General features: G+C 35.0%; 2 long non-coding RNA genes across 2 annotated transcripts in view; one reads left to right on the top strand and one right to left on the bottom strand.

Annotated features, from left to right (window-relative positions):
• Positions 1 to 463, bottom strand: part of LOC143650896 (uncharacterized) — a 47136-nt gene extending 46673 nt beyond the window's left edge. Inside the window, exon 1 of the long non-coding RNA XR_013159759.1 lies at positions 338 to 463. This is a non-coding gene — a long non-coding RNA (uncharacterized LOC143650896). The remainder of the gene's footprint in view (positions 1 to 337) is intronic.
• The window catches only part of LOC143650895 (uncharacterized), a 78103-nt gene extending 53912 nt beyond the window's left edge, over positions 1 to 24191 (top strand). Inside the window, exon 8 of the long non-coding RNA XR_013159758.1 lies at positions 23589 to 24191. This is a non-coding gene — a long non-coding RNA (uncharacterized LOC143650895). The remainder of the gene's footprint in view (positions 1 to 23588) is intronic.
• The last annotated feature ends 2036 nt before the right edge of the window (positions 24192 to 26227 follow it).

Here is a 26227-nt window from a genome sequence, read left to right as displayed (position 1 = left end):
AGATGATGAAAGTTTACATCTTCCTTTCCTATTTGGATGCCTTTTAGTTCTTTTTCCTTTCTATCATTGGGATACTTTGTCAATTAAAGTTGGGAGATTAATGTTTTCTTGACACATGGTGAAATTAAGATGCTCATCCTGCAGTGTTTAATATCTGAAATTTTATAAATCAATCAGGTTAAAAATCTGCATAAAGTAATATATCTCGTGTTCATCTGCTAATCATTTGAAAACCCTACCATTCTGTGATGTCAACAAGCTTCAGTAATTATATTTCTTTCTTAAATTCTGTATAATTTACAGTGGTGTGACAGTGGCTCAGTGGCAGAATTCTCACCTGTCATGCAGGAGACCTGGGTTCAATTCCTGGTACCTGCCCATACAAAAAAAATTGTTTAAATTCAGTTTAATTTTAAAAAGTTTTTTGCTCCTTTAATTCACAAATAAATTCTTGAATTAAAGGTTTGGCTTATCTGTTTAAAAAATTTCAATTGCAGAAAATTTGCAATGGTAAGAATTCATAATGAATTCTAATTGTGTGACATCTCACAAATTCTCATCAGGTAAGTTGTTAAAATTTCCTTTAAAAATTCCTCTACAAAATCTGGGATTGCAGTTTAAATTTTTCCTACTATTCAAGGTTTATATAAGAAAATATTTTTTACATTTTCCAAGAATTTGATTATAATAAAGTTTAACCTCTGTTAAGGCATAATAATATTTAACAACTTCTCACTGGTTTATCACTTCTTCATTAGTTTATTCAAATTATTTAAATCTATATTTTCCTTTACACTTAATTTATGTGAAAATTTCAACTTAGCAGATATAATACCTTATGAATGGCTTCATTATGACATTTTTTACTTGAAATGTGCTGTTCAGAATCTATTTTTTTGCAATTCCTCATTGAATTTACCTTGCTTTCATTTATGTACATTTTATTGATTTAGAAAATGTATTCCATTGAAATATATTGACAGCGTTGATCAACAGAGTCTATAAATATGTTAGGCAATAATAACTTCAGGAAATGCCTACTTTTTATTTAAATTAAGAATACCCTACCCTCTTATAATACATTCCAGTAAGCAATTATGTTGTTATTAAATATACATAACATTACCTCTGAGCAATATAAAAACGTGACTATTTGCATTTTCTCTCTCATCTCTAATTGTATCAGTGCAGATCATATTTTTGTAAAATGTAAAATGTGGTCTGGAGGGTGTTTTTTGTCAAAAATGTCCAAAGCATGCTTGTATGTATATGTATGTATATTAGAGAAGATGAAGTCTTTGAGAAAAAAATGCATAAACTACAGAGCTCCAATAAATCCCCCTATTATTAACAACTTGCATTAGTGTGGTAATTTAGTGTCATAGCATTATTTTAATTCTGCTATTCATTAAAGTCCATGGCTTACATTAGGATTCAATATTTGCAATGTGCACTCATTTTTTTATTCTAGTAAAATATGTAGAGAGAACATAAAATTTCCCCCTTATGCTATATTTGAAATCCTTTTATTTATGATGCCATGTCACAATTCTATGTATTTGAAAAGTCTGACTGTTTAAATAATGAGGAAGAAAATGAGATTAGAGTACTGCATGACAAAATATAAGCAATAGTTTTTGTTTGAAGATGATTAATGTCATATGATGTGCAAAAAAGTAACTTATATTTACACAGCTCCTACTGAATCTGAATGCTATTTAAAGGGTTTGAGGTTTACAATTAACCTGGTTTATCTTCACAAGATAATTCTCAAATATCTACAGTATTTATCATTTAATATCAGGTAATGAAAGGCCATCCTCCTAGCTGTATAGGCAAAGACTTGAGTCATTCTGGTCTCTATATGGAACACCTCACATTCAGTCCATCAGTATATCATATTGATTCTATGTACAGAATATATTTGAAGAGTGCTTATTTTTCAAAACTTCCCCTGCCATTTCCCTTATCCAAAACACCATCATCTCAGTCATTAAATTATTGATGATGCCTCTTAGATTGTTTCCTTGTTTTCTGCCTTATTCCCCTTGAGGCTAATCTTAACATAGGAGCCAGAATTCTACTGATAAAAAAATAGATAGGATCATGTCCCTTTTCCTCAGAAAATCTGTAAGATTTCCCATATGCTAAGAGTGAAATTCAGTATTCTTACAAGAGCCTCCATAACCTAAATGATCTTGTTCCTCCTTGTTCCTATGAATTCCTCCTTTATCCCTGAGTCTGTCACTCTCACTTTGGAGCAGCCACACTGGCCTCCTCACTCTTTCCTATGTTTGTTAGTCCTGATGCTTCCTGAACTTTTTTCATTTTCTCTTCTTCTTGAAATTCCTTGCTCCAGATAACTGCATGGCTCTTTTCTCATTCTCCTCCTCCTAAAACCATACTTTGCCACATTAAATTCACCCCTTGCCCCACCCCAGGTCCTTGCTGCACGTGTATTGCATAGCAGTCACCCCAACTACGTATTTTTTTTTGCTTATGCCTTTTGTTTCTTCTCTGCTTTCCTCCACAATGAAAACTCATGTTTCTACCTATTTTGTTCAATGCTGATTCCCCAGCACCTAGAACAGAGCCTCAATAAATAAATTTGAATGGCTAAATTTCACAGATAATGAACTACTGGGGCACAGAGAGATTACAGAACATGTTCATGCTCAGGTAACTGCTGCAAGGACAAGCTCACATTTGAACCCAGCCCATCTGACTTTAGAGCTCATGTTCTCCATCACCAGGCTATGATATGCCTGCTCTTCTACAAAGATTTGCTACTCTTATTATAGAAAAAAATAGAAATATTGCTTTATTGTATTTTTAACAAATAAAAACTACAAGGTCATTGAGAAGTGTATATTGTTGGCAGGAAGTCTTTAGATATGCTGAGAGAAGACCGTGTAACTCTGGCAATATCAGACAAATCTTTCCAAATGTACATTTATAGTTCTATTTACAGAAAAAAATATATGAAAAGGAAGGAAAGATTTATTAGGTGATATGATTGGATTGCAGAGAGAACTGTGTTACAAACAGGCTGTCCTTGTGTGAGAAAGGAGTTCAGGAACACCTGAGCTCAACAATGTGGAAGGTATTATCCTTTGATGTAACAGTGCAGACTTTTGCTGAATAGGGTTTGTGGGCTGCTCTTTTTCCATGAGGTAATCCTGAGACCCAGATTTCTTCTGTGTTGTTGCTCTAATTTCCAAGAGGTTATCCTTTTCTGTATGGCTGAAGAGGTTTCACATAGCACTCTGTCCACATTTCAGTTTTCATATTATAAAAAGAATTCTACATTTTGTAATGTGGCAGATTTTAAAGGAAAATTCAATTTCAAGATATTGGGCTGTTCTCATGTGTCTTTAAGGAATTATATAATTTTCTAAATTTAGGAAATTTCACACCAAAAGGATCTCTATAACATTTCATTGCTCTCCTTTGAAAATGCATGGGTAACTAAAGTATTATCCCTTCATTCTTTTTATTTTTTTTAACTTTTTTATTAATTAAAAAAATTAACAAAACATTTAGATATCATTCCATTCTACATATACAATCAGTAATTCTTAATATCATCACATAGTTGCATATTCATCATTTCTTAGTACATTTGCATCGATTTAGAAAAAGAAATAAAAGGACAACAGAAAAAGAAATAAAATGATAATAGAGAAAAAAAACTATACGTATCATACCCCTTACCCCTCGCTTTCATTTACCACTATTTCAAACTGAATTCATTTTAACATTTGCTCCCCCTATTATTTATTTTTATTCCATATCTTCTACTCTTCTGTTGATATAGTAGCTAAAAGGAGCATCAGACACAAGGTTTTCACATTCACAGAGTCTCATTGTGAAAGCTATATCATTGTTCAATCATCATCAAGAAACATGGCTACTGGAACACAGCACTACATTTTCAGGCAATTCCCTCCAGCCTCTCCACTACATCTTGAACAACAAGATGATATCTACTTAATGCATAAGAATAACCTCCAGGATAACCTCTCAGCTCTGTTTGGAATCTCTCAGCCATTGACACTTTGTCTCATTTCATTCTTCCCCCTTTTGGTTGAGAAGTTTCTCTCAATCCCTTGATGTTAATTCTCAGCTCATTCTAGGGTTTTTCTCAGTCCTTTGATGCTAAGTCTCAGCTCATTCCAGGATCTTTATCCCACATTGCCAGGAAGGTCCACACCCCTGGGAGTCATGTCCCATGCAGAGAGGGGGAGGGTGGTGAGACTGCTCGTCATGTTGGCTGGAGAGAGAGGCCACATCTGAGCCACAAAAGAGGCTCTCTTGGGGGTGACTCTTAGGCCTAAATTTTAAGTAGACTCGACCTATCCTTTGTGGGGTTAAGTTTCATGTGAACAAACCCCAAGACTGGGGGCTCAGCCTATAGCTTTGGTTGTCCACACTGCTTGTGAGAATATCAAGAATTCAACTTGGGGAAGTTGAATTTCTCCCCACTCTCACCATTCCCCGAAGGGGGCTTGCAAATACTTTTCCAGTCACTGATCAAATCATTCTGGGATTCATCGGGGGATCATTCATTCTTGTTTGGCAATTTTCTACTTTCACAGTGATTGTACTAGCATTGTTCACCTCCAAGTAGTAAAGATCCAATTTATCTTTCCCAATCTTTGCACATTTTTCCTGTAAATTTTACTTCTATGCATAATTAAAGCCCTGTAATGCATCAATGAAGTTTTCTCTTTGTCAATATTTGATATATTTACTTTCAGGTTTTTTTCATCAAAATGGAAAAACTTTTACTCTTCAGAAGGCTTTTATAAGTATATTAGAAGACAAATCCACAGACTGAGAAAATGCTTGTAAAACCTATGTCCAACAGAATATCTGTACCTAGAATATATAAAGAACTGTTACACTTCAATGATAATCAGGCAGCACAATAAAAATGAGAGAAAAGTTTATGCAGAAATTCCATCAAAAATATGTATGAAAGGCAAACAACACAGGAAAAATTGTTTATACCCTTGTCATTAGGGAAATACTAATTTAAACTACAAAGAGATGCCACTACATTCCTATTAGCATTATTAAATTTTTTAACTTTTTATTGTATGGTATATAACATATACACAAAGCAAAAAAATAAAAAAGCAATAGCTTTCAAAGTACTTACTAGTAGTTATAAGAGAGATCCCAGAGTTTACATGGGCTACTATACAATCCTCTCAGATTTTTTTCCTTCTAGAAGGCTTAAATATTTTTTTAGCAACACAGTTGACTTTTTTTCCAAAAAATAACATACAAAAAGCAATAAGTTTCAAAGCACAGCACCACAATTAGTGGTAGAACATATTTCAGAATTTGACTTGGGTTACAGTTCCACAATTTTATTACCTTCAGTTTTATATCTTTACATTATTATTTCTTTGAGTAGACCAAAGTTTGCTTTTGCTATGATATTCCTCCTGCTTGGAAAATTTTTGAAACACATGTCTGATGGCTATAAATTATTTCCATGTGTTATATGTGTGTTAATTTTCCTGAAAAAAGTCTTTTCTTATGTTTGAATGCTGTTTCAATAGGTATTGAATACTGCAAAAGCAATTACTATCTTTCTGCTTTTTAAAGGTCCCTGCATTTGGTTATGGCTTGGTTCACTGTAGTTGTGTACATGTCTGGTGTAATTCTCATGGCTTTTCTTTTGCATGTGTTATGTACTATCCTTTGACTGCCTTCATAATTTACTACTTACTTTTTATTCAGATGTGAGATCAAGATTCTAGATATGTTTTATTGTTAAGTTGATTTGCTATTTTTTATTAACACTCCAGTTGTCCATTAGCATGCATGGATATTAGGTGTGATATCTGCCTTTATTTTCAGAAATGTTTGACCATTATCACCTTAGATATTTCTTCTTAAGCACTAATCTTTCTATTATTCTTGTAGGGACTGTTACAATATCTATACTATACTGTTTGATATTTTACCACTGCTCAGGGATACATTTTTACACACTATTTTTTCTTTGCCTTTTCTATGTTTGATCAATTCTGATTGGCTTATCATCAGGTGTGCTGGATTGAAAGGAAGTATGCCCCCTAAGAAAAGCCATGTTTTAATATAAATCCCATCTCATAAAGGTAGAATAATCTCTATTCAATACTGTATGATTGAAACTGTAATGAGATCATCTCCCTGGTTGATGTGATTTAGTTAAGAATGGTTGTTAAACTGGATTAGGGGATGACATGTCTCCACCCATTTGAGTGGGTCTTGATTAGTTTCTGAAGTCCTATAAAAGAGGAAACATTTTGGAGAATGAGAGACTCAGAGAGGGCAGAGAATGCTGCAGTACCACGAAGCAGACAGTCCATCAGCCAGTGACCTTTGGAGATGAAGAAGGAAAATGCCTCCCGGGGAGCTTCATGAAATAGGAAGCCAGGAGAGAAAGCTAGCAGATGATGCCGTATTTGCCATGTGCCCTTCCAGTGGAGAGAGAAGCCCTGACTGTGTTTGCCATGTGCCATCTCACTTGAGAGAGAAACCCTGCACTTCATCGGCCTTCTTGATCCAAGGTATCTTTCCCTAGATGCCTTTGATTGGACATTTCTTTAGACTTGTTTTAATTGGGACATTTTCTCAGCCTTAGAACTGTAAACTAGCAACTCATTAAATTCCCCTTGTTAAAAGCCATTCCGTTTCTGGTATATTGCATTCTGGCAGCTAGCAAACTAGAACATCAGGTTTGTTGGATAACTAGGAGAGGGTATAAGGAAGAAAAAGTTTGCCATTAATTGCATGCTATCAGAAAGCAGAAGCAATTCCATGACTGGATATCTCAGTAAAATTTATCTATCCTTTGGCAAACAAAAGTAAGAATAAAACTATAAGTGGTAAACTAATAGCAGTTCTTCATTTACTAAAAAAAGAGGAGAAGGATATTTGGTATTTTAGGGATTTACATATTGACCTTGTCCAAATTTGCTCAACATGCACCTGTTTTTCCTGGGAGCATCTGATAGAGACCTTCATTGAGAGTGAATGAAAACCCTTGATTCTAGAGCTCAGTGTTTTTCCCAGTTGTCTCTGTAGCTCATAAATAGATTTTAAAATTCTATTAAAAAAGCTGTATTTTCCCAGTCTGCTTAGACAGCAGTAACATCTATCTCCCACCATCTGTCAAAAGTGAAACTCTTCATTTGTCCCATTTCCTTTTCTTTGAGAAGCTTGTCCCTCCTTGGTATTTGATTTCTTAGATGTTTCCAACATTAACATGCTAGTGGGCTCAAGAAATTAGTGGTTTTTAAGATTATTGGTTTTTAAAATTGTCAGGTTTGAAGAAATATTCTTGGCAGATTTCTACATCCTAACCAGTAATGAGATTCCTAAATTTCTTTTAAAACCTTATTCATTGCCATGACTTCAAATATCTCTTTTCTGTATAACTTCAGACTTGCCAGTACAATATCTATTGGTGATTCTACTACTGCTCCTTGAAAATATAATTGAATCTCAGAGTCACTGTAGAATCATCTGATCCATTTATATTTTTATCATTCACTCACTTTTTTTCATTCATTTACTTTTACAAACTTCTTTTCCTCTTCTTCCTCTGCTGTTTGTTTGCTAAAACTGGTGAAATGCAATAAACTAGAAATGGATTGATTTTTGCAATGAGGATTTATTAACTTGTAACTTACTGCTCTGAGGCTATGAAAATGTCCAAATCAGGGTATCATCAACAGGTAATGTTTTCTTCCTGAACACCAGATTCTGGCAATCCTCAACTCCTCTGTCACATGGCCAGGCATATGGAGATATCTGCTGGTCATTCCCTTCTTTTCTTTTCTTTTTTTTTTATTAATTAAAGAAAAAAAGAGATTAACACAACATTTAGGAATCATTCCATTCTACATATGCAATCAGTAATTCTTAACATCATCACATAGATGCATGATCATCATTTCTTAGTACATTTGCATCGATTTAGGAAAAGAACTAGCAAAACAACAGAAAAAGGTATAGAATGTTAATATAGAGAAAAAAATAAAAATACTAATAATAGTAAAAAAAAGAAAAGGAAAAAGAAAAAAAAGACAAACAGACAGACCAAAAAAAAAACCTATAGCTCAGATGCAGCTTCATTCAGTGTTTTAACATGATTACTTTACAATTAGGTATTATTGTGCTGTCCACTTTTGAGTTTTTGTATCTAGTCCTGTCGCACAGTCTGTATCCCTTCAGCTCCAATTACCGATTATCTTACCCTCTTTCTAACTCCTGCTGGACTCTGTTACCAATGACATATTCCAAGTTTATTCTCGAATGTTGGTTCACATCAGTGGGACCATACAGTATTTGTCCTTTAGTTTTTGGCTAGACTCACTCAGCATAATGTTCTCTAGGTCCATCCATGTTATTACATGCTTCATAAGTTTATTCTGTCTTAAAGCTGCATAATATTCCATCGTATGTATATACCACAGTTTGTTTAGCCACTCGTCTGTTGATGGACATTTTGGCTGTTTCCATCTCTTTGCAATTGTAAATAATGCTGCTATAAACATTGGTGTGCAAATGTCCGTTTGTGTCTTTGCTCTTAAGTCCTTTGAGTAGATACCTAGCAACTGCCAAACTGCCTTCCACAGTGGTTGCACCATTTGACATTTCCACCAACAGTGTATAAATGTGCCTCTTTCTCCGCATCCTCTCCAGCAATTGTCATTTTCTGTTTTGTTGATAATGGCCATTCTGGTGGGTGTGAGATGATATCTCATTGTGGTTTTGATTTGCATTTCTTGAGGAACCTCCAAACTGCCTTCCACAGTGGTTGCATGATTTGACATTCCCACCAACAGTGGATAAGTGTGCCTCTTTCTCCGCATCCTCTCCAGCACTTGTCATTTTCTGTTTTGTTGATAATGGCCATTCTGGTGGGTGTGAGATGATATCTCATTGTGGTTTTGATTTGCATTTCTCTAATGGCCAGGAACATTGAGCATCTCTTCATGTGCCTTTTGGCCATTTGTATTTCCTCTTCTGAGAGGTGTCTTTTCAAGTCTTTTTCCCATTTTGTAATTGGGTTGGCTGTCTTTTTTATTTATTTATTTATTTTTTTTATTAACGGGAAAAAAAAGAAATTAACCCAACATTTAGAAATCATACCATTCTACATATGCAATCAGTAATTCTTAACATCATCACATAGATGCTTGATCATTGTTTCTTAGTACATTTGCATCGGTTTAGAAGAACTAGCAACACACCAGAAAAAGATATAGAATGTTAATATAGAGAAAAGAAATAAAAGTGATAATAATATTAAAAACAAACAAACAAACAAACAAAAACCTATAGCTCAGATGCAGCTTCATTCAGTGTTTTAACATGATTATTTTACAATTAGGTATTATTGTGCTGTCCATTTTTGAGTTTTTGTATCTAGTCCTGTTGCACAGTCTGTATCCCTTCAGCTTCAATTACCCATTATCTTACCCTGTTTCTAATTCCTGCTGGTCTCTGTTACCAATGACATATTCCAAGTTTACTCTCGAATGTCGGTTCACATCAGTGGGACCATACAGTATTTGTCCTTTAATTTTTGGCTGGACTCACTCAGCATAATGTTCTCTAGGTCCATCCATGTTATTACATGCTTCATAAGTTTATCCTGTCTTAAAGCTGCATAATATTCCATCGTATGTATATACCACAGTTTGTTTAGCCACTCGTCTGTTGATGGACATTTTGGCTGTTTCCATCTCTTTGCAATTGTAAGTAACGCTGCTATAAACATTGGTGTGCAAATGTCCGTTTGTGTCTTTGCCCTTAAGTCCTTTGAGTAGATACCCAGCAATGGTATTGCTGGGTCATATGGCAATTCTATATTCAGCTTTTTGAGGAACCACCAAACTGCCTTCCACAGTGGTTGCACCATTTGACATTCCCACCAACAGTGGATAAGTGTGCCTCTTTCACTGCATCCTCTCCAGCACTTGTCATTTTCTGTTTTGTTGATAATGGCCATTCTGGTGGGTGTGAGATGATATCTCATTGTGGTTTTGATTTGCATTTCTCTAATGGCCAGGGACATTGAGCATCTCTTCATGTGCCCAGGAAAAAGGCTTTTAACAATCCAAAATGAAAAGCAGAATATATAATAATATTGCAGTATGATTACATTATATTCATATTGTATGTATATAAAAAAGGAATAAAGCAAAGCAAATGGGCAAATATCATGGGGAAATTCTGAAATACTTTTATAATGTGTTTAAATAGAAACAAAAATTGAAAGAAAATAAAACCTCTAGAAGATGGTAGAAGAATCACATGTGAGAAAACATATTATTCAGGTTATATAAATATGAAAAGTGGTACATCAGGTTGGATCCTTAAGATAGGAAATAAAAAATCATGCATCTGGTATGAGTTATGTGTGATGTCACATACATGGTTATTCCATTTTTTTAAGCTCTTGGAATGCCCTTACTCAATGTTCTGTTTTATATTCTGAGAAATTCAGAAGTTAAAAATGCCAAGAGAAAGTCATAGTGTGAAAAACTGACTTGAGGCAGCAAAATGGAAGACTCCACTTGCTAATTCTGTAATGGTTTAAAAAAATGATCGATAGAGAAAATTTACTCATTCTGAGATAGAGAAGGTAATCATCTCTCAGTTGGACTGTTGGGGAAATAGGCATAATGAGCTTAATGCCCAGGACCATTTTATTTTGAGCCAGTGTCACAGAATGACAGAATGTCAAGTGAAGCAAGATTTGTGGCCACCAATGCCTACTCCTCACCTTTACTCTCTGCATTGCAGGTTGTAACCAGACCCTTTTGTCTATATACTTTTACTTCCCTCTTTTGCTCATTATTCTGGTTTTGTTTTACTCTTTTCCATGTTTCTTTTCCAAATCTAATAATTTGTACTGATTTTTGACTGATGTATTTTGTTGACAAGTCAGTTCTGACAATATTGAATCTGTATCACAACCTCTGGCTCACAGCTCAATCCAGAGTCACTCCAAGAAATTTCTGAGCTTAAAGGACCATAAATATCAGGTAATTAAGCTCTTATTTGATGCTGCTCCTTTTGTAACATACCAAAATGCACCATTCATCCTTCTTATGAAGTTGTACAAAGTTATAACTTATAACTGTTTTTTCAATTAAGAACAATTCTGGTTATAATTATAGTCAATAAAGTGAATTTTATTGTAAACATGTATTTTATGCACTTTAATATTTTTCCATCATGTTAATTATTATTCACTCATTATATTAGTTTTATAGACTTGCTAAAAATGTAAGTCAGTGGACATTCCCAAAACATCTGGTTGTTGAATTTGTGATAATTTTATAAATTTTGAGAGTTATATTATCAAAGTCAACACTTCATGGATAAGATCATATACATGAAAAGGCAATAATTGACAAATAAAAAAGAGCTTTTTAGGACTTTATAAGATGCCAGTATAATCCATCCAAAGAGAAAAGAAATAGCAAATGAATACAGAATGGAGTATATCAAGGAAGCAAAATTCCCCTTAGGTATCAGGCACAATTTTAGGATGGTGACATGTTTCACTGATTAGTAGGCAAGACCCCTGGACAGGCTGCCTGCCAGATGCACTTCTGTATTAGGAGAGATATTTTCTACTATGGCTCCTTAAGGCAAAAACCAATAATCCTTCTTATTCAAATTCTATATTTATAAAGAAAACCTCATGTGATAATTGGGCTTCTCAAAGTTTCTTTTTTCCATGGAAAGAAAGTTGCTGGCCAGTAAACAGGATGAACATTTTTTATTCTTGATTTATATTTATCTTAGCACATTAAATTTATATTATGGTACAGGTAAAATTAATTAATGAGTTCTGTCAAGAAGAGCCAGCCATGAGGAAAAAGGCAATAAAAGCTCAAAACAATAAAGACCAAAATAATAAAGATTGTTTTCCTATAGATCTGAGTCCTGGACTCTAAACTACAGCAGATTAAGCCATATAATACCATGTTTGGAGGCTTTGCACAGAAATGGCTCCTTAGAAATAACATCACTAATTGCCATTCAAATTCTGAAGACAAAAATTTGGAAGATTCATTTCAAGCCCATATTTTTTAGTGTAAAATCTCTCAGACTGCGAGTCCTACTGATGATATGGCAGGAATTTCCTGTTTCATGACATAAACTATCAAGAAGCCACTTGCCTTGCAACAAGTGTAGTATTCCTACTCTGTGATATAGTTTAGCAATGTTATATGAATAGAAGGTAAGTTTAGGGATTGGAGAAAGGGAAAACAGTGATGAAGATGAGATGATATGGGGAGAAGATGCTTTTCCTTGAATTTTTGGAATCTCATCTGGGCATAAGTATTTTTGGAAGGACACTGATAATCACTGCTGATGGGAATGGATAAGGGTACAGCTGCTATGGAAGACAGTTTGGCTGTTCCTCAGAAAACTAAATATTGAGTTACCCTATCACCCAGCAATACTACTATTTGGTATATACCCAGAAGAGCTGAAAGCAATGATGCAAACAGAGATTTGCACACCAATGTTCATAGCAGCAGTATTCACAATTGCTAAAGTATGGAAATAATCCAAGTGCCCATCAATAGATGACTGGATTAACAAAATGTGGTATATAAATATTATGTATAATATGGAATATTATGCAGCAGTAAGATGAAATAATGTCCTGAACTACATGACAAGATGGATGAGCCTCGAAGACACAATCCCAAGTGAAATAAGCCAGACACAAAAGGACAGATATTGTATGATTCCACTTTTATAATGGTAAAGGTAAAATCAGAGGCTTATAATACAGAATATAGTGACCTAGAAATACACAGAGGCTTGAGATGGGTGAACAGTTTGCTAATGAGGTTGAATTTAATTTTAAGGGAATAGACAGAAGTGAAGGCAGTTCACTAGTGTGTCTATCAGTAATATTACCATATTGAAGGTGAACATGATTGAGAGGAGTTGTATAGACCCATTTGTTCCACTGATTAACACTATAAATATAAATAATTTATTGCATGGACTACTGCAAAGGTATGAATCTTGTACAAAGGGTATATAATTTGGGGGTATAGAAGGAAAAGTGATATTGCATGCCCTGGGCTATGTTTAACAGGAAAATATCAATAGCACACCAGCAATACCGGGGTACATAATGGGGGAGGGACAAGAGTTAGGAGGAGGTTTGTATTTTCTCTTTGTTGACAGTGTAATTATGAACTATCTTTCTCTTGGGAATAATAAAATTATCTAAAATTGAGAGTGTTGATGGATTGTTGACTTCGGATATTACACATGAAGCCCAGTAGATGGAGATGGCTGAAAGATGCACTGAATAAGAAGTATTTGGGCTATGCCCATTCTAACTTTTTCATGTTAGAAAGGGGTGTCAATAATATGGGATAGGGGATGGAACTATTTGATGTTCTGGAGAGGCTGGACTCTCTGCAATTCAGGACTTATCTGGTCCAGGGACCCATCTAGAGGATGTAGGTTTTGGAAAGTTACCCTAGTACATGAAACCCTTGTACAATATAATATAATGCACTAGATATTCTTTAGGACTCACAGGAATGGTTTTGGTTGGGGGTTGGCAAGTTATGGTAGGTAGCAATGTCTAACTGAAGCTTGCATAACAGTGACCTCCAGTATATCTCAACTCTATTTGAACTTTCTCAGCCACTGATACCTCATTTGTTACACTTCTTTTCCCCTCTTTTTCAGGATGGCATTGTTGATCCCATATTGCCAGGGCCAGGCTCATCCCTGAGGGTTATCTGCCACACCACTAGGAAGACTTTCATCCCTAGATGTCATGTCCCACGTAGGGGGGCAGCTGATGGTTTCACTTACAGTGTTGGGCTTAGAGGGAGAAAGGCCACATCTAAGTAACAAAAGAGGTTTCCCTGAGGAGACTCTTAGGCATATGTATAGGTAGGCTAAGCTTCCCTACTACATATATGAGCTTCACAAGTGCATGACTTAAGATCAAGGACTGGGTCTGTTGATTTAGGTGTCCTTAATGTTTGGCACAGTACCCTGGGTTTTCCTGGTTGTAAAGTTTAACAGTTCCATAGTTTTTCTCCTATCCCTCAAGGGACTTTGCCAATACTTTCTGATTATCTGTTTAATATACTCTGGGATGCATCCAGGCATTACATTGTAAGCCATACAGGAATAGAGGCTCTCATTCTTGTTCTGGGCTCCCTGTGTTTTGATTGTTCAAATGAACTATCTAGACAGGTTGAGTTAGATTATGTGCTAGAGAAAATTTAGATTCTGGACAAAATTTGTCTCAAAGCATAGGTGTGGTTTATAAAATTTGGACAATGTCTTGCTTACCCCTGTGTTCTGAATTACCTTAATTCTGAACTGATCAACTTCATACTTATCTCTAAATAACAGGTTATACATATATAAAAGAGCCTCTCAAAATCCAGAAAATATAATTACCACTCTGGACTAAATGTGTTTGCTATAAGAACTTGCAATCTAGGCTGCTGTTTTCTTATAAGCCTTTTCTAAAGGAGACCATAAAATAATTGTTCTTTCATTTCTGGTTTATTTTGCCTCATCAAATGTCCCAGAGGTTCAATAACAACATTGCAAGCCTCACAACATCATTCCTTTTTGTACGAGCACAATATTTCATCATATGCATACAGCATTGTTTGCCAATCTATTTCTCAGTCAGCACATCCTTGAGCCATCTGCATTTGTGGCATCATATATAATGCCCAAAGTCCACAGTTCATCAACACTCTCAATTTTAGGTAATTCCATTGTTCCAAAGAGAAAGATAACCAATGAACACACCTTCACAAAATAGGAAATCTAAACCTCCCCTTAACCCTTGTCCCTCCCCCCATTGTTTACTCCTGCTGTTGCTGTGATACTGCTGATGCCTTACTGTTAAATGTAGCCCATTGCATGCAATAGCAATTTCTCCCCTATACTTTGGACTTAAACACTCTTTGTACATGAATCATACCTTTGAAGTAGTTCTTGCAAGAACTTATATGCATTTGTAATGTTACTCAGTGGGACACAAATGTCTATACAACCCCTTTCAATCACGTTCACCTTCAATATGGTCATATTACTTATAAACTCACTAGAGAACTGCCTTCATGTATATCTATTCCCTTACATTTGAGTTTGACCTCATTAGCTAAACATTCATCCCTCTCTAGCTTCTATGTATCTAAAAGCCCTTATATTCTTTATTATAAGCCTCCAATATTACATTTATCTTGGTTATAAAAGTGAGGACATACAGTATCTAATCTTTTGAGTCTGCTTATTTCTCTCAGCATTATGTCCTCAAGGCTCATTCATCTTGTAATATGCTTCATGATGTCACTTCACCTTACTGCTGCATAATATTCCACCATATGTATATACCACATTTTGTTGATCCACTCATCTGTTGATGGGCATTTAGTTTGTTTCAATCTTTTGGTGATTGTGAATAATGATGCTATGAACATCAGTGTGCAAATGTCTGTGTCACCACTTTCATCTGTTCTGGGTATATACCAAGTAGTGCTCTTAGTAGGTCATAGGGCAACTTGATATTTGGTTTCTTAGGGAACTGCCAAATTCTCCTCATAGCAGCTTATCCATTATACATTCCCATCAGCAGTGCATAAGTGTCCCAATTTCTCCACAACCTCTCCAACATTTGTAGTTTCCTGATTGTTTAATAGCAACCATTCTAATAGGAGTGAGGTAGAATCTCATTCTAGTTTTTGATCTGCATTTCCCTTAGAGCTAATGAAAATGAGCATCACCTAATATGATTTTGAGCCATCTGTATTTGCTCTTTAGAAAAATGTCTATTCATGTCTTTAGACTGTTTTGTAATTGGGTTGTTTGTACTTTTGTTGTTGAGTTGTATGATTTCATTATGCATACCGGGTATCAAACTTTGCCCAATGCGTGGTTTCCAAATACTTTTTTTCCATTGAGTTGACTGCCTCTTCACCTATTTGACAAAGTCTTTTGAGGTGCAGAAGTATTTAATTTTAAGGAGTTCCTATTCATGTATTTTTTCTTTCATTGCTTGTGCTTTGGGTGTAAATTTTAGGAAGCTACCTCCAATTACTAGGTCTTGAAGATGTTTCCCTACATTTTATTCTAGAAGCTTTATGGTGCGAGTTCTTATATTTAGGTATTTGATGCCCTTTGAGTTGATTTTTGTATAGGTATAAGATAAGGGCCTTCTTTCATTCTTTTGGCTAATGATATCCAGATCTCCCATTCCCTTTTTTTGAAAAACTACTTTTTCCCAGTTCAGTGGACTTGGGCACCTTGTCAAAAATCAATTGTTCATAGAAATTTGGTGGTCTATTTCTGCACCCTTGACTTGATCCCATTTGCCAATACTTCTATCTTTGTGCCAGTACCATGCTTTTTTGACCACTGTGGTTTTATAATATGTTTTAAATTCAGGAAGTGTAAGTTCTCCCACTTCATTCTTCTTTTTTAGGATGCTTTTAGCTATTAAGGGTCACTTTCCCTTCCAGATAAATTAGGTAGCTAGCTTTTCCATGTGTTCAATGTAGGTTGTTGAATTTTTTACTTGTACTGCATTGAATCTATAGATCAATTTCAATAATATTAACATCTTAACTGTATTTAACCTTCTTATCAATGAGTAGGAAATGTCTTTCCACATATTAATATCTTTTTTGACTCCTTTTAACAATGCTTTTTAGTTTTCTGTGCACAAGTCCTTTGCATCCCATTTATGTTCATTCCTAAGTACTTGATTCTTTCAGTAGCTATTTTGAATGGAATTTTTCCTTAACTGACTCACAGTTGGTCATTACTTATGTATAGAAACATTACTGATTTTTGCACATTAATTTCATATTCCACCACCGTGCTGAATTTATTAGCTCAAGTAACTTTGTTGGAGATTTCTCAGGATTTCCGAAGTATAGTATGCCATCTGCAAATAATGAAAAATTTACTTCTTCCTTTCCAATTTCAATGCCTTTCATTTCATTGTCCTCCCTGATTGCTCTAGCCAAAACTTCTAGTACAATGTTGAATAACAGTTGAGTCAGAGGTCATCCTTGTTTCATTTCTGATCTTAGGGGGAAAGCTTTCAGTCTCTCTTCACTGAATATGATGCTGGCTACCAGTTTTTCATATATGTCCTTTATCATATTGAGGAAGTTACCTTTGATTTCTATCTTTTGAAGTTTTTTTTTATCAAAAAGTATGCTGAATTTTGTTGAATGCTTTTTCAGCATCAATCAGGATGATCATGTGATTTTTCCCCTTCTATTTGTTAATGTGCTGTATTACATTAATTGATTTTCTTGTGTTGAATCATTCTTGCATTCCTTGTGTAAACCCCACTTGGTCATGGTGTATAATTCTTTTAATGTGTTACTGGATTTCATTTGCTAGTGTTTTTTTGAGAGTTTTTGCATCTATGTTCATTAAAAAGATTGGCCTGTAGTTTTCCTTTCTTATAGCATCGCTACTTGGATTTGATATTAAAATGATATTAGCTTCATAAAATGAGTTAGGTAGTGTTCCTTTTTCCTCAATTTTTTTGAAAATCCTGAGAAGTATTGGTGTTAGTTCTTTTCAGAAAAAAAATTTATCAAAAAAAAATTGATAAAATTGCCCTGGGAAACCATCAGGCCTTGGGCATTTCTTTGTTGAAAGATTTTTGATGACTGATTGAACCTCTCGTGTTTAGTTTGTTAAGATTTTCTATTTCTTCTTGATTCAAGGTTTTGATTGTGTGTTTCCAGGAATTTGTCCATTTTCATCTAAGTTGTCTAGTTTGTTACCATAGTTATGATTTTTTAGTTCTTCAGGGTCTATGTTAATGGACCCCTTCTCTTTTCTGATTTTGTTTATTTTCCTCTGTTCTCTATTTTTCTTTGTCAGCCTTGCTAGTGGCCCATCAATTTTATTGATTTTCTCAAAGAACCAAGTTTTGGTTTTATTGATTCTTTCTATAGTTCTTTTAGCTGTGCCTTAATCTTTGCTAATTTTCTTCTTCATTTGCTTTGGAGTTAATTTTTTTTTCCTCAAGTTTCTCCAGGTGAACTCTTAAGTTCTTGATTTTTGCTCTTTCTTGTTTTTTTCTTCTTTTTCTTTATATGGGCAGGCACTGGGAATCGAACCCAGGTCTCTGGCATGGCAGCCAGGAATTCTGTTACTGAGGCATTACTCCACCCGCTTTCTGTTTTTTTTAGTATAGGCATATAGGGCAATAAATTTCTCTCTCAGCACAGCTTTTGCCACATCCCATAAATTCTAATATGTTGGACTCTTGTTTTCATTTGTCTCCAGATAGTTACTGATTTTTCCAGCAATTTCTTCTTTGACCCACTGGTTGCTTAAGAGTGTGTTATTTAATCTCCATTTATCTGTAGAAGTTCTCATTTTTTGTGGTTATTGATATCCAGATTCATTCCATTGTGATCAGAGAAAGTGCTTTGATGAATTTCATTGTTTTTAAATTTATAAAGACCTGTTTTGTGACCCAGCATATGACCAACCCTGGAGAATGTTCCATGAGCACTAGAGAAGAATGTATATCCTGGTGTTTTGAGGTGTAATGACCTATATATGTCTGCTGGTCTAATTCATTTATCAAGTTGTTTAACTTCTCTATATCCTCGTTGATCTTCTTTATGGTTGTTTGCTCTATAGAGGACAGTGGTGTATTGAAGTCTCCTACTAATATTGTTGAAGTATCAGTTGCTCCCTTCAGTTTTGCCAGTGTCTGTCTCACATACTTTGGAGCTTCTTGATTGGGAGCATATACATTTATGATTGTTATTTCTTCTTGATGAATTTTCCCTTTTATTGATATGTATTGTCCTTCTTTATCTCTTATGATGTCTTTAAATTTAATGTCTATTTTGTCCAATATTACATAGCTGCTCCTGCTTTCTTTTGGTTACAACTTTTATGGAACATCTTTTTCCATCCTTTCACTTTCAATCTATTTGTATCCTTGTGTCTAAGATGAGCCTCTTGTAAGCAGCATGTAGCTGGATTATATATCTTAATCCATTCTGCCAATCTGTATTTTTTAATTGTTAAGTTTAGTCCCTAACATTCAAAGTTATTACTGAAAAGGCATTTCTTGAATCCACCATTTTATCTTCTGGATTTTATTTGTCAGATCTATATATTCTTTTCATCTCTCTCCTTTTATTCTTTAAGTTACACTTACTCTTCAATGTTGTGCCCACCTCCAGACCTCCCTTTCCTGTCTTTTTTTTTCAACTGGTAGTGTTCCCTTTGGTATTTCTTGTAGCACTGGTATCATGTTGACAAATTCTTTCAGCATTTGTTTGCCTCTAAAAATTTTAATCTCTCCCTCAGTTTTGAAGGACAGTTTCACTGGGTACAGAATTCTTGGCTGAAATTCTTCTCTTTCAGGATCTTGGATATATCATGCCACTGCCTTTTCATCTCCATTGTGCCAGTTGTGTAGTCTGAAGTCAGTCTACGTGGTTACCCTTATATGTAATAGTTTTTTTTCCTGCTTTCAGAATTTTCTGCTTCTCTTCAACATTTGACAGACTGATTAGTATGTGCCTTGGGAAAGGCCTATTTGGATTTGTTCTGGTTGGAGTTCATTGAGCTTCTTTGACTTACACATTTATGTCCTATAAAAAAGTTGGGAAGTTCTCCCCATTATGTCCTCAGCTAATCTTCCTAGTCCTTTACTCTTCTCTTCCATCTTGGAACACCAGTGATTCTTAAATTTGTGTACTTTGTTTTTTCCTTCATTTCCCTGAGATCCCATTCAAGTTTTTCCATTTTTTTCTTTTTGCCATTTTCTCTTCTGCATGTTCAAAATCAGTTGTCCTGTCTTCTAGTTCACTTATTCTTTCTTCCACTTCTTAAAATCTGCTGTTGTGTGTCTGGTATGTTTTTATTTGGTCTACAGTATCTTTAATTTCTGTAATAGCTGTTATTTTTCTATTTATTCTTTCAAATTCCTCTTTGTGCTCTTCTAGTGTCTTCTTGATCTCATTTATGTCTGTCACTAGCCATGCCACTTATTTTATTTAGTAGAGTTGTATGAACATGTTTGATTAATTGTTCCAAAGTCTGTGCCTCCTCTGGTATTTTAATTTGGTCATTAGGCTGGGCTATATCTCTCAGCATCATGATATTCTTAGTGGTCTTCTGTTATATTTGTGTCATATAAATATCTTGATTCATTTACTTTAGAAATTGATTTCCTTCAGTAGTCTAAGGTCTGTATTTATGGCATGTTGTGGAACAGGATGCAGCGTGCAGGGTGGGGCAGAACAGTGCAGTGATACATGGCAGCACAGATATAGGCACAGTTTTGGGATGCTACACTGGTGCCTGTGATTTTGTCACACTGTGGTGGGAAGGATGTGGCTATGCAAGTACATGGGTGAGCTGGTTTGAAAGGAAGTATGCCCCCTAAGAAAAGCCATGTTTTAATATAAATCCCATTTCTTAAAGGTAGAATAATCTCTATTCAATTCTGTATGTTTGAAATTGTAATGAGATCATCTCCCTGGTTGATGTGATTTAGTTAAGAATGGTTGTTAAACTGGATTAGGGATGACATGTCTCCACCCATTTGAGTGGGTCTTGATTAGTTTCTGAAGTCCTATAAAAGAGGAAACATTTTGGAGAATGAGAGATTCAGAGAGAGCAACACTACAAAGCAGAGTCCACCAGCCAGCGATCTTTGGAGATTAAGAAGGAAGATGCCTCCTGGGGAGCTTCATGAAATAGGAAGCCAAGAGAGAAAGCTAGCAGATGACACCATATTTGCCATGTGCCCTTCCAGCTGAGAGAGAAGCCCTGACTGTGTTTGCCATGTGCCATCTCACTTGAGAGAGAAACCCTGAACTTCATCGGCCTTCTTGAACCAGGGTGTCTTTCCCTGGATGCCTTTGATTGGACATTTCTATAGACTTGTTTTAATTGGGACATTTTCTCGGACTTGGAACTGTAAACTAGCAACTCATTAAATTCCCCTTTTTAAAAGCCATTCCGTTTCTGGTATATTGCATTCCAGCAGCTAGCAAACTAGAACAAGGTGTATGCGAGATGTGCCCTGGAATGTACTGGTCTAGAGTGTGGGGCCCTTTGTGCAAATGCGCAGAGCTCAGAACAGCAGGTTGGCATTGCCCTGTCTAGGCTGGGGCTGGATGTAGCCTGGTTGCCGAGGTCTGTGCTTGCCCAGAGCTGAGGGGTGTGGCCAGGGGCCTATGTGCATGCTTGGATCTGGGGGGGCCATAAACTGAAGTACACATGAGCAAAGCTCATGGATTGTGGGAGAGTTGTGTGACTATATAGGCTGTGGTTGGGGGCTGCCTGGGTATGAAGTCAAGTGCCCACAGCAATTATGCACTGGTGACTGCCTGCAAGGGACAGGGATGGGGAGGTAGGGCTCAGGCTCAGGCTGGGTGGGGCAAAACTGCACTTTTGCAGGAGAGGTGGGTTGGGCTGGAGCAGACCACATGCTTGGGGTAGGTACCTGCAAGAGGGGTTGGCAGAGTGGGGTGCTTGAGGCCCAGGGAGGGGATCAGGTGTTGGTGCTCAGGTGGATAGGTTGTAGGGTAAGTTGCAGATCTTAGAAATACTGAATTATTTTTTTGAATGCTAGGTAACTCACATAAACACCATTCTGAAATCATTTATACTAAGTATCAACTTCAGTGTCTCAACACTTTACAATACTTAAACACTACAGAAAGTAATAGTAACAAATTTGCCTGACTTCCCCCTTTTTGGACTGACAGACTCTGAAGTGATAAAGCAGGTCCATTTATGCTGTTTCTCAAGATGTTCTTGCTTACCATGCTGGAAATTCAGGAATGATACTGACAATTCACCTGGATCTCCAGATTCACACTCCAATGTTTTTCCTCAGTCATTTCTCATTTTTGGGCCTCTCTTACTGAATTGTCATCACTGACACTTTAGAGATTTCTGACTTACAACAAGTATATATCATTCATGGGCTACCTCACCCAGATGTCTTCTTTGGTCTCTTGTGTGTCACTGAGTTTTTCCTTCTCTCTTCAATGGGCTATGACCACTATGTGCCTATCTACAATTATCTAAACTACCAGGTTGTTATGTCCATGAGACTCTGCCAAAGCCTCATCATGGGTCCTAATTGATTGGCTTTATTGAATCACCAGTCCATGTTCTTTACATGAACAGTCTGCATTTCTGCAACTCCAGTGTTATCTATCACCTATTTTGTGACTTAATCCCAATTTTTGCACTGTCCTACACTGAAACCATGATATTTATTCTCACTTGTTTAAATGTAATTGTGTCTCTTATCATAATATCTGTGTCCTCTCTGTCCAATATTTCTACTCTCCTGAAAATCAGTTCCACTTTAGGAAAGTGAAAAGCCTTAATTATTTGTGTCTCCCCCATGCTGGGAGTCACCATCCTTTTTTGCAATACAATTTTCACTTATTAAAACCAAAAGAGTCCTTCTCCTTGGAAAGTGATCAGGTGACTTCTGTGTTTTATATGACCACCATGCTGAATTCACTCACTTATACTTTTAGGAACAGAGAAATGAAAAATGCTTTCCTTAGAGTCATGCAGAACAGAAAGGGCTCCAGGCAATCGAACTCTCAATGAATCTGAACACTCAAGGTTATCTGTTCTTTCTTTCTATTGAGTATTTACTTGGTCATTCTTTATCCACAGTAGCATCCTTCAGTTTGTTTGAATTTCCTTTGAACCATCCTCAACTTGACCACACCTGATCTGGATCATTTTCAAGAATATGTTTTAGAAATTTTCATAGTAATTTGTAGACATGAAATATGTGTCAAATGTATTTTAAATATGTGTAGTTTTTAGGCTAATGAATATGCAACAAAAATATGTGGTGCTGTCCTCAACTTGTATAATAAATGTCATGAAGTTTCCGTTGTCAGAGAATTTTATTAAGGAGTGTAATTTCAAAAGACATTCAATTTATTCTGCAGAAAAGAAATATAGCACAGTTTTAAAGGGTGCTGTTCTTGACTAGTTTAGATTCTAGATCTGCACCTAGTAAATCACTGGAAATTTAAATAAATTTTTCTCAAGTATACAGGAAAAATAATAGTTCTAGCATAAAGATGATATTAGATGATGAAAAGAAAATATTAATTGCTATACTAATATACTTTAGCTACTATCATCAGAATACATAAATTCTTGCAAGGTTTTGGATATAGAATAGCTCTTTTTATGAAAATGTTCACTGGTGTTTTACAAATATTGGTTAATCTTACTTTTAATCAAACAATTCCAAAGGCAAAACAGCACTTCAACATTAGTTCATAGAGCAAAGTAAAATCTTGTGAAAAACTAAATTATAGAAAAATGGATATCTGAAAATGAAGAAATTTTGGAAAATATTTTAAATTATTAAAGAAAATAGAAATATTCTAGCTTTTTTCATAGTTTTGTTCATGGTCTTCTACATTAACAGTACAATATGAGTATGTATATTTTGCATAAATATTTACAATTCTTGTCATTTTTCTTTTTCCCTTTTTTAGTGCAATTTTATTGAAATATATCTTCACAAACCATATAATCATCCAAAGTGTATCATCAGTGTTTCACAGTATCATCATAAAGTTGTACATTCATCATCACGATTTGTTTTTTGTATGCTGTATGATTTGGTCACATTTCATTATTTTTCCATGTGAGTATCCCATTATTGAAGTGCCATTTGTTGAAATTTTGTTTGTTTGTTTTGCTTGCTTGTTTTTTGGGAAGTGCATGGGCTGGGAATCGAGTCTGGGTCTTCCAAAAGGCAGGTGAGAATTCTACCACTGAACCATGCTTGCACCCCCATCACAATTGATTTTTGAACATTTAAATTACTCAAAAAAATAAAAAATAATAAAAATAAATATAAAAGTAGAAAAGATAAATAGAAAAGAACACCCCAAAAATCCCATACCTCCAATCTCCCCTATTATTTAATTTTTCTTGTCTTTTTATTTATTCTTCAATTTTTCATACACTGAAAAAATGATTGGGTGTCACAAGGTCCTCATAATCACATGGTCTTGCAGATTTTGGTTTCCATTCACCACCACAAACTTGGGAAACTTGTCCACAATTTAAATTTAGGACAGGAATATTTTCTTGGTACATGAGTGAAATAACTTCATCTAGCAATGCTTTCAGACATGAAGTTTTATAGTGTCATGAGGTGCTGGTTTGAAGGTATTATACACCCAAGAAAGGCCATGTTCTTTTAATCCACCAGGTGGGCCAGACCTACTGTGTGGGGGACATTTTGGTGAGATTATTTCAATTGAGTGGAGACCAGCCCATTCAAGTTGGCTCTTAATCCATTACTAGTGTCTTTTGTGAGAGAATAAAAGACAGACATTGAGAGAGAAATTAGAGACAGATGTCCTGGAGAGATAAGGGAGGACCCACAGATTCTCAGAGAGAAAGCCCGTGTTGCCAGTTGAAAGCAACAAATCCCAGAAGAAAAGGACCAGCAGAAACTAGCCATGTGCATTCCCATATGACAGAGGAACAGAGGTTGCCAACAGCCTTTCTTCAGAGAGGGTATCGTTCTCTAGATCCCATGTTTGGACATTTTTAAGGCCTTAGACAAGTAAATTTGTAAGCTCATAAACCCCTATTTTAAAAGTCAACCCACTTCTGCTTTATTGCATTCCAGCTGCTTTAGCACCCTGAAAAAATGAGGTTAACTCTCTCAATGCACTAATATCTTTTATGTTTACTTGCTAACAATTTGACTTGAAAACCCTACCATCCTGTGATATGTTAAGAAGCTTCAATAATTCATGTTTCTTTGTTTAATTTGGTATGATTTTATAAAAATCATTCCCTTTCTCCTGATTTTTATAAATCTGATGTTTTTAAAAAGAAATAAATATTTCAGTTAGATGTTTCGCTAATTTTAAAAAAAATTTATAATAAATTACCACTAAGAATTGATAATGAGGGTGGTGCAACAGTGGGTCAGTGGCAGACTTCTCACTGCCATGCCAGGGATACAGGTTTGGTTCCCCATGCCTGTCCATGCAGAAAAAAAAGAATTGATAATGAATCCAAATTTTGTGACATCCCACAAGTTTAATCAGGTAGGATGCTACAATTTCCTATAAAATTTCCTCAATATCATCTGCAATTGCAGTTTTAATTTTTTGTGCTGTTCATTGTATATATAAGAAAGTATGTTTTTTCATTTTCCAAGTTTTTGACTATTTTTACTTAAACCTAAGCAATGTTTTTTAGATATATTATTTTACATTTAAGTGAGTGTATTCTTTTCATGTATATTAAGGGTTTCTTTCTTTAATTATTTTTATCATTTTCTTAAATTATTTTTGAAAGGTTAAGATAAAGTTCAACCTTTGTTTTATAAGTAAAATGTTAACTTTTTACTAATTTATCACAGTTCAAAAATTTATTCAAATATTCAAATGTGCATTCTTTTCATCTACATTCTGAATTTATATGAAAATTTAATTTTTCCTATATAATGTCCATATAAATTACTATATTATGACTCACTTTTACTCAAAAATCAAAGTTGTCTAGAATCTATATTTGTTGCAATTCCTCTTTTGTTTGCAAATAGTGACAACTTTAACAGGTATTTCTTTTTTATTAATACACATTTTTACTAATCTCTCATCTTGTATATGCATTGTGCTTTTCTGTTTATTAATGCATTATTTGTAATTATTTAAATATCTGAAGCAAAATGGCAATAATTTAGTTTGGTTGATCTTAATGATGATTAAATATAATTTTGTATAAACTGTAAATGGTTATAATTTAAAAACTATTCAGAATTTCAAGAGCTGATCAAACTTCCCCTATAAGCTCTTTTTTAAAAATGTTTTTATTGTTAGCACATATGCTATCTAGGATATCCCACTAATCACATTCAGTTATCCATTTCACTGTCGTTGATTACATTCACAATGTTTTGGTAACATAGCCATCAACCAATACCAAAATATTTCCAAATAAGAACCTCATATTTTTGTATCTCTTTTTATTGTATAATATAACATATATGCAAAACAAAGAAATAAAAAAGCAACTGAATCTAAGAGTTTTATGTTAAATATTTAAATCACTGATATTGTACAATATTTGTCCTTTTGCATTTGGCTTATTTCACTCAACATGA

Source organism: Tamandua tetradactyla, chromosome 11 (genome assembly GCF_023851605.1).
Source record: "Tamandua tetradactyla isolate mTamTet1 chromosome 11, mTamTet1.pri, whole genome shotgun sequence".
Classification (NCBI taxonomy): Eukaryota; Metazoa; Chordata; class Mammalia; order Pilosa; family Myrmecophagidae; genus Tamandua; species Tamandua tetradactyla.
This window is presented reverse-complemented; position numbering and strand designations above follow the sequence as displayed.